The sequence below is a fragment of the Rhinolophus sinicus genome, chromosome 1, assembly GCF_057876585.1.
Source record: "Rhinolophus sinicus isolate RSI-liver-muscle chromosome 1, RSI-T2T, whole genome shotgun sequence".
In the NCBI taxonomy this organism is placed as follows: domain Eukaryota; kingdom Metazoa; phylum Chordata; class Mammalia; order Chiroptera; family Rhinolophidae; genus Rhinolophus; species Rhinolophus sinicus.
This window is the reverse complement of record NC_142501.1, coordinates 146,548,952-146,565,909: the sequence shown is the minus strand read 5'-3', so window position 1 is coordinate 146,565,909 and position 16,958 is coordinate 146,548,952. Positions and strand designations below refer to the sequence as shown.

The window sequence follows — 16,958 nt, the reverse complement described above, 5'->3', positions numbered from 1 at the left end:
TACCATTTGTGAACAAAACTCAAAGTTTAATTGTGTTTGAACCATTAAACATTTGGGAGTCAAACTAACACACCCATTAGTCCATCCTAAATACTGTAAGTACGATCTTACCTTCTTTACATAGGGGAAAAACTGAGCTCCAAGAGCAGAAGCCCAATGTCAAGACTACTGATAAATGTTGGAGCGGAGATTTGAAACTTGTCTCATTCCAAAGCCTGAGCTATTGATCCTTATTCTCTGTTGCTTCCCCAGCTGTCAAAAGCTACATGTTTCTACTGTACAAGTTGATTTCCAGTCTGACTTACTGCTGAATGCAACCTTTAGTTTGAGAATTAAAGTTATACTGGTGATAAATGCTTTCAGAAAAGTTGATACCTGCTTTCAGAAATCACACCTTAAATTCAAGGTTAGAAAGTTGTACCGCAGCAAGTCCCTTGTAATCAAATGTGTGCAGTAATGAGATGTGAAAGGTAGCATATGGAAATAAATTAATATTTCTTTTGATAGACACAAAAACAAGATGCATTCAGTCTGTATGAAACCCATGAAAAATTCAAGTACAGATGAGTAATTGTCAAAGGGCTGTGGAATTTGGTTTCATATGCACTAGAAAACATCAAAGTTTTCCCAGTTGAAAATGCAAAGTCAGGCTGAAAATTTCATAAGAAATCTTATCAGAAATTATTTCAGAGTTTTTGCTCTTCTAAGCATCTTACAATGTAAGATCATATTCCAGACAATGATGGGCTTTGTCCTAAAGTTGTAAATCTTTGGTTTTTCCATAGAAATTGCATATTTTGTGCCCATGTGGAAACTATTTAACTTGCCTTATCTACCAAAAAAAAAAAAAAAGTTATCAATTTACACAGAAGGCTTAAGGAGACTTTCATTATCTACGTAGGTTCACAAATCTTTAATGTAGTGCAGGTCTTAGAACTGCTGAATAAAAAAAATTTAAAAAGACAGTAATGAAAAATGTTGGTTAACAAAGTCTACCATGGGGATTGACGGAAAGAGCATTGCTCAAACTTTTTTAATTCTCTGTATGAGTTTTATTGTGTACCCTTTTCTGATGGTCTAGATACATAATTGAACAGTGGTCTCCAGAGAATTTCCCTCTGTTTTGTTTCATTTTATTCCACTGCTACTTAAATAAGTTAAATTACTGCTCTGAGACTTAAATGCATCACATTCCAACCTGAAATACAGTAAATGTGAAAAAGACGGAATTATTGAATGCTAGATGGAGATTATAGGCTCTTTTAGGTGAAGATTGGGGAAGAAATTGTCTTTTATTCTTATATATTTAAAAGGGTGCCACAGCTTTGGAACACAATTCCAGATGCAAAATTAACATCACAGAGAAACAACAGTCTCATACTTTTTATATTTAATGCCAACTCTTCTGTATGCTGTGAGTAGCCCTACCTTTTAGCATTTAAGAGACAAAGCTCTGCGTTAAAATTTCCAATTATTACCTGTCTGGTACTGTTGCAACAGGACCATATCAAGTGTTTGAGTTTTACTAGGAAAACGTAATTACAGTTTGAAAAATAGTAGAAAATGCATTCCTATCACATCCTTAGTGGTAGTTTATATGCTAAAAAGAAAAACGCTTGGGGCCTAATTCATAAGAGCTTTATGCTTCATTTACATTTTTCTGTGCAGTTTACTTGGAAAAGAGCATAATGCATGTTTTTCAAGTAAAACATGCCATTTTGGGATTCATTCAGCTTGCTTTCCATTGTCCTCATCGAGGGCCAACCGTTCTTTTCTACAACCCTAAAGGGCACCAGTAAATGAAGTAGGTGGAAAGCCCTCACTATTAACTATAAGAAATGCCTAAAACCATTGTACAGATTATTTAGAAAATTTACAGCAGTCACAAGCAGTCAAATCTTTGGAGCCTATTGTGCTTCTACTGTGCAGACTGTTTTCCAAGCCCTTTGCATAGAATACTGAACAAATTACATGACAATACTGATATTTTTGAGGGCTGCTCAAAATTAACAAGATTCTGACTGCTTCCCAGCCAATCCATATGCTTTTACTTAGTTTGCTGTTTCTCAAAACATAGCCTGCAGGTTAGCAAGCATCAGAATCAACTGAGATTCTCATTTAAAATGTGATTTCTGCGGCTCTACAACACTGATTCAAAATTATTGCAGGTGGAGACCTGGCATTTGAATTTTACAAGTTATTCAGGTAATTCTTACACATATCTCACAATGATAAGCACCAGATTTCAAACCCATCACGGTGTTTTGGACTAAGGTACTCAAGGAGTTCACTTTTAAGGAGGGCTATACATACTCTTGTGTAATGGCCACTGATTTGTTAACTCGAGTTTGCAAGCTGTTGTAAGGTCAACATGGGAGGAGGCAAAAATCACATTTACAAGGACTGTAATCTGGTCCTAAGCACAAAGTCGTAACCCACGAGGGTACAACGTGACCCTCAGTCCTTCCTGCTTCTACTGTTTGCTAGGCTCTCCAAAACTGCACAAAGAAAAGGGCAGGACCAAAAAGCATTTCTCACCGTGTTCACTGATGTATTGGAAATTGAATATTGCCACAATCAACCAGTTTATTGTACACAATATCAAAACCACCAGGTCAATTTCCTTCCCCCACTGAATTCACTGAATTTTTTTGGGTGATTTTGGCATCATGCTGAGATGACCATAGCCTGGTATCAGAGAAAATCTAGGGCCCAACTTAACTGTTCTAAAAAGGAGATGTCTCTGTCATTATGGAGAAACAGTTGTAATGCATTCAGTGTAAGAAGGCCACAGGCCTTGATAGATTTGGCTAAGTCTACTCGGTAAGAGCTGAAAACTTACTAGTTTCTTGTTGATTGATAAAAGAAAAATCTATGTAGTAGAAATTCCTAAGTGACACCCACATCTGGTTTTCCTCTCTGTCTTGGCACAGAGGAATATTGTACTGCCATGCCCAGGTAAGCAAAACTGGTATGTGTCACTTCTAGGACAAAACATTTCATTGCCAGTATGAACATGCCAGCCAAGTCCACCCCTGCTACAAAGACTGTGAAAGTGCATGTATCCAATGGTGCAATCCCAGGATGGTGACCACTGCCATCATCCTGGACCACTGAGTCACCCTAGAATGTGACCTAGATTTGCAGTCATCTTGGTCAGCAAGAAACAAACCTTTCTTCTGTTAAGCCACTGACGTATGGGAGTTGTGTTTGTTACCACAACCTAACTATCCTATGCTGATTAACATAACACAGTGTTGTATAGTAAAGCTAATACCATGTGAGCCTTAGCAAGTAGAGATGTCATGATGATCAAACAGCTCCTTCTCAAAGAACACGAATTCATGTTCGGGAATAATATCAGTCTCCAGGTGGCAAAGAAATGCTTTGAAACCTTTCCTAGATCTGAGAAGGCTTTGGGAATCCTATTCAAAAGAGATTATTTTGAGGACCAAATGAGATAACGTATGCCAAAGGGTTCTGTTTACTGCACAGAGCTATACAAATAGGAACCAGGCTTGACAAAGAGCATGTTTAGATTGTACTTAAGTGCACACAGGTTTTAAAGTAAGCACTCCATCATTTTCCTTTCCGTTGCAGGTGTTTTTGTTGTATTTTTTTAATTTAATATTTAAAATAGAGTAAAATTTGTTGGATAAAAGGGGATCCATGCTATGAAATCAGAGTTACATTTCCTATTTTGCCACTATGGTCTACATTTATAGTCATGCCTTTTTTTGCAAGATATGTTTATTAAGCACTTGCTTGAAGCCTAATAGGAAATGCTGCGAGAAGTAGAAAGGTAGAGGAAGTGCTCTTTATGGGCCTCCAATTTCATCATCTGTGCGATATAATTAACAGCTTCTAATCTCCCTCATGTTTCCATCCAGAAAAACTATGAGCAAAAGTGCTATCATTTCTATTAAGTGCTATCTTTAGAGAAAGATCTCGGTAACAATGGTTGTTATCTTTAAAATTCAATTTTTATGCATGTAAATTGCTTTGAACAATGTTGTTTTCCTTCTGAGAAGTGCTGGGATTAGTTAAGCATAGATATCTGGATAAGAAAAGGTTAATAGAAATATTAAAATCCTTAACTCACGACTACAGTTAAAAAAAAAAAAAAGGAGAGACTTTTTTAGGTTTTTCTAAGAGAGAGAAACCATTACACTGTTTTCTTCTGTGTCAGTTTGCCCTAAAGGGATGCTGTTTCCTGAGCTTAATGAGGGCCCTATTTCTTCTTAGCCCTTCCAGTCTATTAATTATTGTGGTGGGCGCTTAGAGACATCGCAGCAATCATTTGTAAGATGATAGGAACCCTCGTCATTCTGAGATGTGGGTTTCCGCCATCTAAAATTACCCAAATGAAACAGATGTTGCAATATGCATCCTTATTAGAATGTTTTCTTCTCATTACCCAGCAGAAAGCTAAGTTCCTCACACTCCAGCCACATACAGAGAGGCTGCCTAAGAAAGCTTGGGCTAAGCCTGCTGCCTGCGTCTCTTTCTGCAGGACCTATGGGTACCAAGGAGCTCTGGTGTGTGTCACAGACACAACACGAAAAGCCAGACCAGGACTGCCAGGAACTGCCTCTCCTACTCATTACTTAAAGTAAATTCCTTGATCTACCTTTGCAACCAGGAGGCTACTGATGCAGAGGGCCATTTAATGAAGAATTAAGGGAAACTGACCCTTTAAGTGTGCTGCTAGCACTGTATGACTGGTGTTTGTACAGTGGAAATTCCTTCTGTTTGTGGTGAGCAGATCTCTTTATAATAAAAAGAAAAAAAATGAAGAAAAAAGCTATCTGGACACGTATTCTGGTAAATGATACCTACCATTTCCCTTCCCCCTTTGCCTATGCCCCTGGCACGTACACTTCATATTCCAGAATTAACTGACTCAATACATACTGAATGTTTACTATGGGCTGAGCGTTATTCCGGTTACTGAGGAAACAGCAATGAAAAGCGAAGTCCCAGTTCCCATGGAGCTAACACACTAGTGGGAGACAGACAATTATAAAAATATATATATAATATAATGTTGGGTATATACATGCTTAGAAGAAAATAAAGCAGGATAAAGGGAAAGAGAATGAAAATGGTTCCAATTTTTAATAGGATAGTTAGGAAAAGCCTCCCTAAAGAGGTGATCCGAAAGAGACAAAGACATAAATGAAGTGAGGAAATGAGCCATGGGAAAATCTAAGGTGAGAATTCCAGGCAGCAAGAACAGCATGTGTGAACACCTTAGACTGGGAGCAAACTTGGTGTGTTCCAGGGACAGCAGAGGTGTGAAGGTGGCTGGAGCTGAAGGGCGAGGAAGGGAGCTGCAGGAGATGAAGCCAGAGAGGCCTTGTCACATAGGCTTGCAGGCCACTAGGAGGGTGTTGGATTTTGTCCCACATGTGATGGGAAACTGCCGGGAGGTTTGAGCAGGTGAATATGTGATCTGATTTTTTTCAAAGATCATTCTGGCTGCTATTTGAGAATAGTCTGATGAGACACAACTAAGGAAACTAATTGGGGAAGGGGAAAGTAGAATGTGGGATCATACGTCTTCTCTGATTCCCGTCACTGCCTATTTCTCTCTTTGTCTAGATTGGTACCCACCTGTGCCACTTCAGAACTTAGGTAAAATTCCACATCAAAGGTCATGGAACCTGTCTTCCCAAAGGGCACAAATGGGGCCATATGACAATCCAGAAGTGCCGGGTGAACTTTCCATGGGGTGAACCTTGACCAATGAGAAACACAACATGGAAGGGGAACAAGCAAATAAAGTTCCCCCTCCTTTATCTCTCTTGTATACTACTCCAAGGTGTGGTGCTTCCTTACAACCCCTTAGAAGACCCACGTACCAAGGAAGCAAGCCTGTGGGTGATCTGCTATGTTATTTCATAGGTCAGTGTGCAGCGAGGGCCAGGGCAGTAATGCATCTCATGGCATAGGACTGCATCTTCCCTTTCTTCACTTTCCTTTATTGCTCACCTCCACAGCCTGAACTTGCACTTTTAAAATAAATTGATAGTATCAAATGCCTCCCTCAAGCTCTGTTTTCTAGAGGGTCCAGCTTAAGATATGCATGTTAAGTTGAAGGTACATATTAGATAAATAAGAGTTGGGTATACAATTCAGTATTGCAGGAAAATGATTAAGACTAGAGATATACATTTTGGAGTTATGTATAGTGATATTTATTACTTTTTTATTAAATTTATTGGGTTGAGAATGGTTAGTAAAATTACGTAGGTTTCAAGTGTACGATTCTGTAATACAACATTTATATATCACACTGTGTGTTCACCACCCAGAGTCAATTCTCCTTCCATCACCATATATTTGGTCCCCTTTACCCTCACCTACCACCTCTTTACCCCCCTTACCCTCTGGTAACCACTAAACTGTTGTCTGTGTTTATGGGTTTATCTTATTTATCTGTGTTTATTTGTTTATCTTATTCCTTTGTTGCTTTCAATTTTATATCCCACATATCAGTGAAGTCATATGGTTCTTGACTTTTGCTGTCTGACTTATTTCACTTAGCATAATAATCTCAAGATCCATCCATGTTGTCGCACATGGCAGTATTTCATCTTTTCTTATGGCAGGGTAGTATTCCATTGTGTATATAAATCACGTTTCTAGGAATTTATCCATTTCTTCCAGATTGTCGAATTTGTTAGCATATAATTGTTGGTAATATTTTCTATAATCCTTTGTATTTCTGTGGTGTCAGTTCTCACTTCTCCTCTTTCATTTCTGATTTTCTTTATTTAGGTCATCTCTTTTTTCTTGATAAGTCTGGTTGAAAGTTTATCAATTTTGTTTCTCTTTTCAAAGACCTGCCAGTTTTTTTCTTGAACCCTCTTCTGTCAAGCTTTTACCCAACTTAGCACTCCAACAAAACTGCTCTAGTCTAGTCACCAATGACCTCAAAGAGAGAAATAGGCAGTGATGGGAATCTGAGAAAATACACAAGGCGTGTGATCCCCTATACTGTCCAAATCCTCCTTTTCCTTCTGCCTCATCCCAAGACTATTTGGCTGATTACTCATGTCCACTTTAAGTGCTGGAGCACCCTTCAATAAATCCTCGGTTCTCTTCACTATCTACTCTCCCTTGGTGATCTTACCCATAAAACTCCTAGAAGAAAACATAGGCAGTAAACTCTTTGACATTGCTCTTACTGTTTCCCCAAAAATAGACTTCGCCAGACAATCAGCTCTAATGCGTCTTTTGGAACAAAAATTAATATAAGACCTAGTCTTATTTTACTATAATATAAGACCAGGTTTTATATTAATTTTTGCTCCAAAAGATGCATTAGAGCTGATTGTCTTATTTTCGGGGAAACATGGTAGTGATTTCTTTTCTGATCTATCTCCTCAGGCAAAGGAAACAAAGAAAAAATAAACAAATAGGACTACATCAAACTAAAAAGATTTTGTACAGCAAAGGAAACCATCAACAAAATGAAAAGACAGTCTACTTAATGGGATATTGTCCAATGATACATCTGATAAGAGGTTAATATCCAAAATTTATAAAGAACTCATACCATTTGACACCAAAAAAAAATCCAATTAAAAAATGGGCAGAGGAGGTGAATGGACATTTCTCCAAAGAGTATATACAGATGGCCAATAGACATATGAAAAGATGCTCAATGTCACCAATCATCAGAGAAACGCAAATAAAACCCACAATGAGATACCACCTCACTCCTGTCAGAATAACTATCATCAATAAATCAATAAACAACAAATGCTGGTGAGGATGTGGAGAAAAGGGATCCCTCGTGCACTGTTGGTGGGATTACAGATTGGTGTAGCCACTATGGAAAATGATTTGGGGGGAGTCCTCAAAAAATTAAAAATAGAACCACCTTATGACTCAGCAATTCCATTTCTGTGTAGTTATCCAAAGAAATAGAAAACACTAATTCAAAAAGATATATGCACTCCTATGTTCTCTGCAGCACTATTTACAATAGCCAAGAAATGGAAGCAACCCAGTGCCCATCAATAGATGACTGGATAAAGAAGTGGTACATGCATATATACAATGGAATATTACTCAGCCATGAAAAAGAATAAAATCTTGCCATTTGTGACAACATGGATGGACCTAGAAGATATTATGCTCAGTGAAATAAGTCAGATAGAGAAAGATAAATACCATATAATTTCACTTGTATGTGGAATCTAAAGAACAAAATAAATGAACAAACAAAACAGAAACAGACTCATAGATACAAAGAACAAACTGATGGTTACCAGAGGGAGGGTGATTGGGGAGCTGGTTGGAAAAGGAAGGAATCAAGAAATACAAATGGGTAGCTACAAAATAGTCACAGGGATGTAAAGTAAAGCATAGAGAATATAGTCAATAATGTTGCAACAACTATGTGTAGTGCTAGGTGGGTACTAGAGTTATTGGGGGGATGACTACATAAATTATATAAATCTCTAACCACTATGCTATACACCTGAAGCTGATATAATACTGAATGTCAACTGTAATTGACAAATAATTTTTTTTAAAGGGAGGGGAGAGAGAGAGAGAGAGAGAGAGAGAGAGAGAGAGAGAGAGAGAGAGCAGGAGAGAAGGGGTAGACAATTCCTAAGAGGAATTTTGCTATGGAAGAAAGCAGAGAAATTCAGAAGTTGTGTTTGTCTTGGTCCTTCATGAAGCACACTTCAAGCCTGGATTCAACATTTAAAGATTGTATTAGGGAGAATGCCTTTGTGAAAGGAAATAGAGAAGAAACTGGAGGAGGTGGGGAGAATCATCAGATGACAACACAAGTCTGCAGCTGAGTGAAGGAGAAAGAAAGAAAGGGTTCAATGGAAGCACCCTAGACTGCCATACAGTCTGTGGAAAGTCCTACAAAGCCATCAGTTCTTGAGCCAGAGTTAGCCAACAAAGGAGTCCTGTGTCTATCAAGAAGGAGTGTGTATTAGTATCCCTGCCAAAGATGGTCATTGACAGGAAGCAATCTACAGAAAGCATTGTCTCAGTATTTCAAATCTCAGTAGCTGGGACCCACAGTCAAGAACACTTCCTTTAGTAGGACATCTGCAGGCACATTCTTAAGACTGCCAGAAAAGGTTAATGGAAAAAATGAAGGGTTAGAAGAATTTTCTTTTGTTTTTTTTGTGGGTTTTTTTAGGATGGCAGATGACTGAATAGAGAGGACCATAATGAAATTGAAGAAGAAGGGCAATGGCAGAAACATGTCCCTAAACAAATGGAAGGCGGGTGGATCAGGTACATGAGGGGAGAGTGTAGCCTTGGCTGGGACAGTGCCACAGGAAGGAAAAGAGAGTCTACAGTAGAGATTCAGTGGACTGGTAAATGGCTTGGTGAGAGAATGAGGATGTCTTTTCCTGGTCATCAGCCAAGAGTGAGGAGTACAGAGGGAGTAATGAAAGTTTGAGGAGAAAGGAAATGTCAAGAAATAGTCAGCAGGAACCGTGGAGAGTGAATCAAACAAGGAAACGTGACCTCATTGTGGGGTTCACCGTATGAACAAGAAAACACAAAAGGATTTATTGCACTGTAAAAAAGTGTTATCAGACAATAAAATAACTGTAGACATATTAAATTACAGATAGTGAATGACAAAACACTAGCAAGAACTTTCAGACTAATCTCCATAGACTCTACAGCAGGACTGCTCGATTTCCACACACGTCATGTACATTTACCACTGATTCCCACTGATCCCACTGACTGGTGGCCTGAGGCATCATTCACCTCACAGATCGTGACATAAGCCATGCTCACCTGGCTGGCACAGCAGAGGCGGGTAGGGACAGCTGCACTGAAGACTTCTATCACCACCACCAGATCCAAGGGAGTGAGGTGCCCCCATTCACTCACATCTTTGACATACTTTGACATAGAGGCAGATGCCCTCACGTTGCCCTCAAAAGGAGATATTAGCCACATGTGTCTAGAGGACTGGGTAAAGAGCAAAAGGCCATTGCAGGTTGTTCTGATCCAAAGAGAATTTGGTGCACAGAATGGAAGTGTGGAGGGGGACTCAGGCATCAGTGTTTTTTTCAAATTCCCAGTGATTCTAATGTGTAGTCAGGATAGAGAACCAGTGTGCTAATCAGAGTGGAGCAAACAATTCATTCCAACTAGAGAAATGGATCTTATTTTTTGTAATGCACTTGAGTTGGGTCTTAAAGTAGGATTTTAACAGAGGAAAGGGAACAAAAAGAGCTTCTAAGGCTGAAGGAAAAACACGAAGATTGAAAAAAAAAAAAAAACTCTAAGAGAAGAACGTGAATAGTACACTTACAAAATGCTGTGTTCCTTGAGCTTAAGATGCCAAGTGTAGGAAGGGGTATGATAGGTAAGTGCAGAGGGGTCAGACTACCAAAGGGAGGTTCACTCTATTTCAGGCAATGGGAAGCCATTGCAGGAGTCTGAGCACAGAAATGACATATAAGGCCAAACGACTTTTTGCAAAGTCACAAAATAAAACACCATCTAAAATTCTGATTCTATGAAATTGGGGAATCTTGTCTAGATAACCTTCCATCTAATAAAAACACATCTTGTCTCACTGTCTCGCTAATTCAGCATGTGAAGAGATTTCACACTCTTCACTTTGAATCATTTTCATAAGATAATGAATTGAATTGGAGTAACACATCGGGAGTAAATGGAGTCAATAATCCTTTATGCAAAGTGTCTCTGGGTGCAACAGACATTATTAACTACCATTAAAATGTGTGCTACCAGCTTATCCGTACCAATTCAGTTGAGGTCATTTGAGGAAAAAATATGAAATACCCAATTTTAAAATATACATATTTCTGTGTCCTCCTATGCTTTTCAGCATCACTGAAAAGCAATCACAGTTCATGTAATCCCAACCAAAAAATGTATACACATTTTAAGAAAGGAAAAAGAAACTGCATTAAAATTATGCTGCTGGTTACCACTTTGAGCACCTCTTGTAATTGCAGAAGCCAAATGTGACTTGTATTCATCTTTTGTTATTGGTATATATTGAGTATTACAATTTTAATAGTTTTTTCCTTTCTTAAAATGTGTATACATTTTTTTGGCACCGTATATATGTATGTGTGTGTACATATGTGTGTGTGTGTGTGTGTGTGTGTGTATATATATATATATATATATATATATATATACATACATATATATACATGTATATATATACACATGTATATATATGTATATATATATATGGATGTATATATACCGTCTTTCCCCGAAAATAAGACCTACCCAGACAATCAGCTCTAATGCGTCTTTTGGAGCAAAAATTGATATAAGACCGGGTCTTATTTTACTATAATAGAAGACCAGGTCTTATATAATATAACATAAGACCTGGTCTTATATTAATTTTTGCTCCAAAAGACGCATTAGAGCTGATTGTCCAGCTGGTCTTATTTTCGGGGAAATATGATACACACACACACACACACACACACACACACACACGAATGATTTTCAGTATTTGCATAGAATTTATCTTTCTGCTTATAATTTTTCTTCAATTAATATTAAGTTCAGTTTGCATTTTCCTTGAATATATATCATAATGGTAGGGAGAATGCAGACTGATTACACTCCTATGGTAAATTGCCCTCTTGCTTTTCCTTTGCCCTAATTAATCCACAAAGTGAATATTTCACCAGTGGATAAAATGGAGCTGATCACACGTGATGGACCATGAAGATTGTGTTCTATTACCCATTAACCAGAATAAGAAAGAAAAGAATGAGTTCAGATTTCTTTGCAAAAGATTTAGATTCAAGAGAACCTTCTCTCCCCCCCCCCCCCCCCCCCGGCAGTTTAATGTGCAGTAAGACACTTGGAAGGGCTTTACATCTTCACATCAGAGTTCTGGGTAGAATGAAAGGGAGTTTCACTCTAAGCTCAGGTATTTATGGATATTGTGAAAATAGAAGCTCAATTAATGAAGCTTACCTACTGTTAATCTCCTGCTCTCATGATGTGTCTGAAAGCATTATTATTATTTTCATTTTCGGTGTTTTCAATATTATTCATTAACCAAGAAAACACGAAGAGTAATGCAAAAGCCTCTCTTGGAAATGGACTTGCTCTATGGGAGGGAACGAAAATGCATTCACATGAGACAATGATAGCTCAGGATATAGTGGACAAGCAATAATGCCTGAAGGAAGAAAATCGGCTCCAGCTTTCGTACTCTATTTTCAACAAGAAGGTTTCCAGGTTGATGTTACTGGACATTGACAGACCTCTCCTTCTTGCTGCCTCCCATCTTTATCCCAGAGTATGTTCTGCACCCTTCCCCTGGCTCTGCATCTGGCCTACCTAGTTGAGACCAGGCCCCCTGGACAAAGCATGTGACTAATTCTGCCTCAACATGCACTGAGGAAGGCACCGGCACGTCCATATGGGACAAAGCTTCAGAATCCCCAGAGAAAGAAGTCCAAGGAGTACAGACCTGTGAAAGCACCTCTGACAAAATTACTGCTTTCTCTTTCCTTAGCCTCTCCACAACAGAAGGCATTTATCTTGCAATACTTGGACCCATGTCTAATATTTTCTGTTTCTCAAATATTTTGTGTTTCTCAAAAGACAGACTTAGCCCTCTGCCTCTAGTTTCCTTCCACTCTCCTCTCCACAGGTAAGACAGAGATCAAAGATGTTTATTTCCTTCTCTCTTCTCCTCTCTTCTCTTCTGTCTTCTCTTTTAAACACAGGAAGACGAACCCACGGAGAATAGATGTCCACTAAAATCTCCAGCAGCCCATTGAGTCAACATCATACAAAGCAACTGTGATTTATGCATAGCCAGAGATGTTGCATTGTGATAATGATGTATCTTTTCAGAATAAACGAATTTACAGAAATATATACTGGCTGATACAGCTTCACCATCTTTACGGATGTCTATAAGCAACACACAAGCCAAAAGAGACAAGTTGAAAAGAACAACCAATTGAGAAGACGTGATTTGCCATCCTGGAGTGGATAAGGGACTTAGTAACCAAACATCATAACTTAGGCTTTATTACCACTCCCTTGATTAGAATTATTTTCATATTTAGTGCTTTGTCTCATCCGAATCTTTTTATGTTTATTAATTTGAAACCATGTTACAAAAGCTTTGAATCCTGTAACTTCATCTTAAAAATTATCGGCCCTTTCATTAACCCTGAGCAAACTATTTTTTATCTATATTAGGCCATATAAGATGGTCTATTAGTTGTTCTGGGTCCCTGGAAAAAAGATGGTGCAAATGATGGAGACACTGGTAGAGCATCCATTAAGTGTGCTACAGCACTGACTCATAGCCCCTGGGAGACATAAAAGAATACATTTGCCTACCAGAGATCCTACCTAATGATTCCCAAGGAGTAGTTTACATGCCCCGGAATTTATTTTAGAGGAATCCTACAGCCCAATGCCTCTTCTCGTGGACTCCTAGGAATCTGTGGATACATTTTTGGGAATCTTCAGGTGTTATAATTATGTAGCGCATATTTTCATTTCAATGATCTTTCAAAAACAATATAAGCACATTCTGGATTATCTGGGTGTCCCTTTACAATCTAGTACTGACAAGAGGGAATAACCTAACCTGAGGTCCACGTGTGTGTGGAGATGTGGGAGCTCAGTTGTGGGAGCCACTGGTCAAAAGCTAAAGATCAAAGGACAGCATTTCTCCTGACGCTTAATTGTGTATGTTCCAAACTAATACAGTTCTTCCTCAAAACATTATTTCAAGGCCAATGAGAATCTCTCTTGTATTCCATAATCAAATATCAAGGGAAATGTCCATGAATTAATTTGCCCCCATACTTCGTATTAAACCCAGAGCAAGATCCCTTCGCACTTCATTCCTGGTTCTTCATTTTATCCCATTTCAGGTATGTTGTCACCTGTATTGAACAGACCATAGCTTCCAGACTGGCACTTGAGGGGTGTTAAGAAATTCTTGCTAGTGCCCGGAAAAAAACTCACAAGAGCCTCGGGCTATCCTATAATGTCCCAGTAACCCTCACCGGTCATCAGTATTCAGAGACGATGGAATGAAATTCCAGTCAGAGCAAATTCTTCCTGACTTATGAATTTTCTGGAGCTCATTAGGACAAACCAAACTGGGAAGAAGTGATTAGAAAAAAAAAAAAAAAAAAAGCTTCTAATATCCCCCCACACGAATAAAACATGTAAGCCAGCAGAAAACAGGGAATTGATTTCCCAGATGATTCTCTGGATTGATTTAGATGCAGCCATCCCAAAGCTCATACAGTTCTGATTAATACCCACTTTATCTCCTCTGTTGCTCACTTTCTCAGATGAATTAAATAATGCCTACCTGTGCCACCCAGGTCCTGCAGGAGCACAGCCTGATTGCTCAGAAGTGGTCTATTACGGTGAGCATAGAAAGCAATCATAATAAATTATCACTTCTCTCTCTCTCTCTCTCTCTCTCTCTCTCTCTCTCTCTCTCTCTCTCACACACACACACACACACACACACACACACACACACACACACCCCTTTCCCACTGCTGCCTCAATAGGCCAATTAAGTAACATGATATAAACATGCAGGTTGAAAACGAGCCATCTCTGTTCAGAGCTACCCACAAATCAAACAGAACTTTTCTTCACCTGGGATGGGGGCACTGTTGATACCTGCCACCTTTCAGACCTTCAGTACTGCATACAAAACCGCTCTTTCCTGGCCCCTCTCATCCCTTTTCTCCCCCCTGGCATTTCTTCCTGTGTTGGCTGCTGCACATTCCCACTAGGTATTTCTCTTTTAACCAAATCCACTCTTTGATGTCTTCTCTTTCGTTGCTCTCTCTGTTTCTGACTTTCATGAGGCATTCAGAAGAAGGCGAGCTGAGGCAACGTGGTTTCCAAGAAAGGAAGAGAAAAGCAGCTGCTGCATTGTCTTCCAATCACCAGCTCCATCAGAAATTTGGCAGCCTGGACATGTCATGTATAATATATGGAGCAAGCTCTTTAAAAAGTGGGTTATAAGGGGTTTTTTTCCCGATATAAATCCAGGTGATTTTTCACTGATGCAGCTAAATGAAATAATCCTTTCTTTGGTCCTTCCCTGAGGGCCATTTATATATTATTTTATGTTGTGTTGTTTTTTCTCGCATTTTTATTTAACAGATACACATCCTTGAAATTTTCCTTGTAATTTTTTTGTACATTTTCCTGGCATTTTTATGAATACACTAAAAACTCATTCATTTTCTTTTACCAGCTTCTGTTTTTGTGGACTAATAAAGTTGCTATTAAAAATCCCCCTGGATCAAAAGAAGAGATGCTGAGCTTTAGATACAGGAAGAATAAAGTTTAACTGCTACTGAGAAAATAGTTGAGTGTTATTATATCTCAGAGAGCATTTAGTAAATGTGATCAAAATCACTGTGTTGGAGAAATAAACCTTAGATACCATTTAGGCCAACCCACTCTTTTGCAAACAAATCTGCTAAATTATAATATCTTTGTACAGTGGCCTAATATTTAAACAGACATGTCTCACACCACACAATCCATCAACAAGGCTCCCTCACTGCTACCTTCAAAATATAACCCAAATCCAAATAAGTCTCACCACTTCTGCTGCTACCCAGCCTGCCCAAGCCGACATCACTTCTCACCTGGATGGCTGTCAGAGCTTCAGAATTAGTCTCCGTGCTTCCACACTTGCTCCAAGTAACTATTCTCTTACAGCAGCCAAGGGGATCCTTTAGCATGTGAGTCAGCTCATGTTATTCTCCTACTCAAATCCCTCCAAGATCTTCCCATCACAAACTCCAAAGTCTTTTCCATTAACCAAAGACCCTAGGTCACCTGGCCCTGGCTATCCCTCTGATTCTCTCTCCCCACCATGTTCACTTCATGCCAACCATGCTGTTCCTTAAGCACACAGAGCAAACTCCCAGCTCTGGGCTTTGATTCATATGGTTCCTACCTAAAAGGTTCTTTGCACAAATTGTCTCATGGCTCACACCCTTATTTCATTCAAACCTCTGCTTCAATGTCACTTGTTCAAGAAAAGCCTTCCCTGACTCCCACATCTTCCATCTCTCTTTCTCCTTCTCCCAGCTCAAAGATTGTCATAGAACTTTTATCTCTCACCGACATTCCATTATATATTTTTATGTTTACTTTATGCATGTGCTGATATAGCCCTCACTGGAGAGGAGGTAAGCAGGGTCTTTGCCCTGCATGCAGTGCTGTATTCCCAGAAGAGTGGAATCAGACAGGAAGTCCCAGCCCTCAGACCTGCGGCAGTTATAGCTCAGTGTAAGTATCTACAGAGGAAAACTAAAGAATGTCTTCTTCCCTTTTGTGGTTTGTAAAATATCCGATTTGAAATGTCTGAGGTTTGGTACAGGGCAACCAAAGATCTTGTTTGGGCCAGTTTGAAATCATAAAGGACAAAATAAGATCTCCTGGGAAGAAGGTTAAATATTCTAGTAGCAAACTCTTTCTTGGTAAAGTCCCCTTAGCATGTCCTGTTCTTTTGTGGGAATTATAAAATCCTTGTGAGAGCCTGAGCAGGGGCATTGCTGGAATTTCATGTGGCGTAGATGACAGAAAGTGTCGCGAAGGCCTTTCTAAGGGGTTATAAGTAGAGGCCCAAAGTATGTACTCTGGACCCAAACCCTGACTTAGTCATTAATACTAACATAATGCTTACTTTAGTTTACCTTACTTGGCATGTATGCTGTGATGGTTAATTGTATGTGTCAACTTGATTGGGCCATGGGGTCTCCAGACATTTGGTTAAACATTATTCTAGGTGTGTCTATAAAGGTGTCTTTGAATGACATTACTATTGGAATCAGACCAAGTAAAGCAGATTGCTCTCCCTAATGTGGTGGGCCTCATCCAATCAGTTGAAGACTTGAATAGAACTAAAAGGCTGCCCCTCTGAC

The 16,958-nt window shown here is 39.1% G+C and overlaps 1 long non-coding RNA gene across 1 annotated transcript in view; it reads right to left on the bottom strand.

The window, feature by feature from the left end:
* The window catches only part of LOC141568315 (uncharacterized), a 696,414-nt gene that overhangs the window by 460,213 nt on the left and 219,243 nt on the right, over positions 1-16,958 (bottom strand). The window lies entirely within an intron of this gene.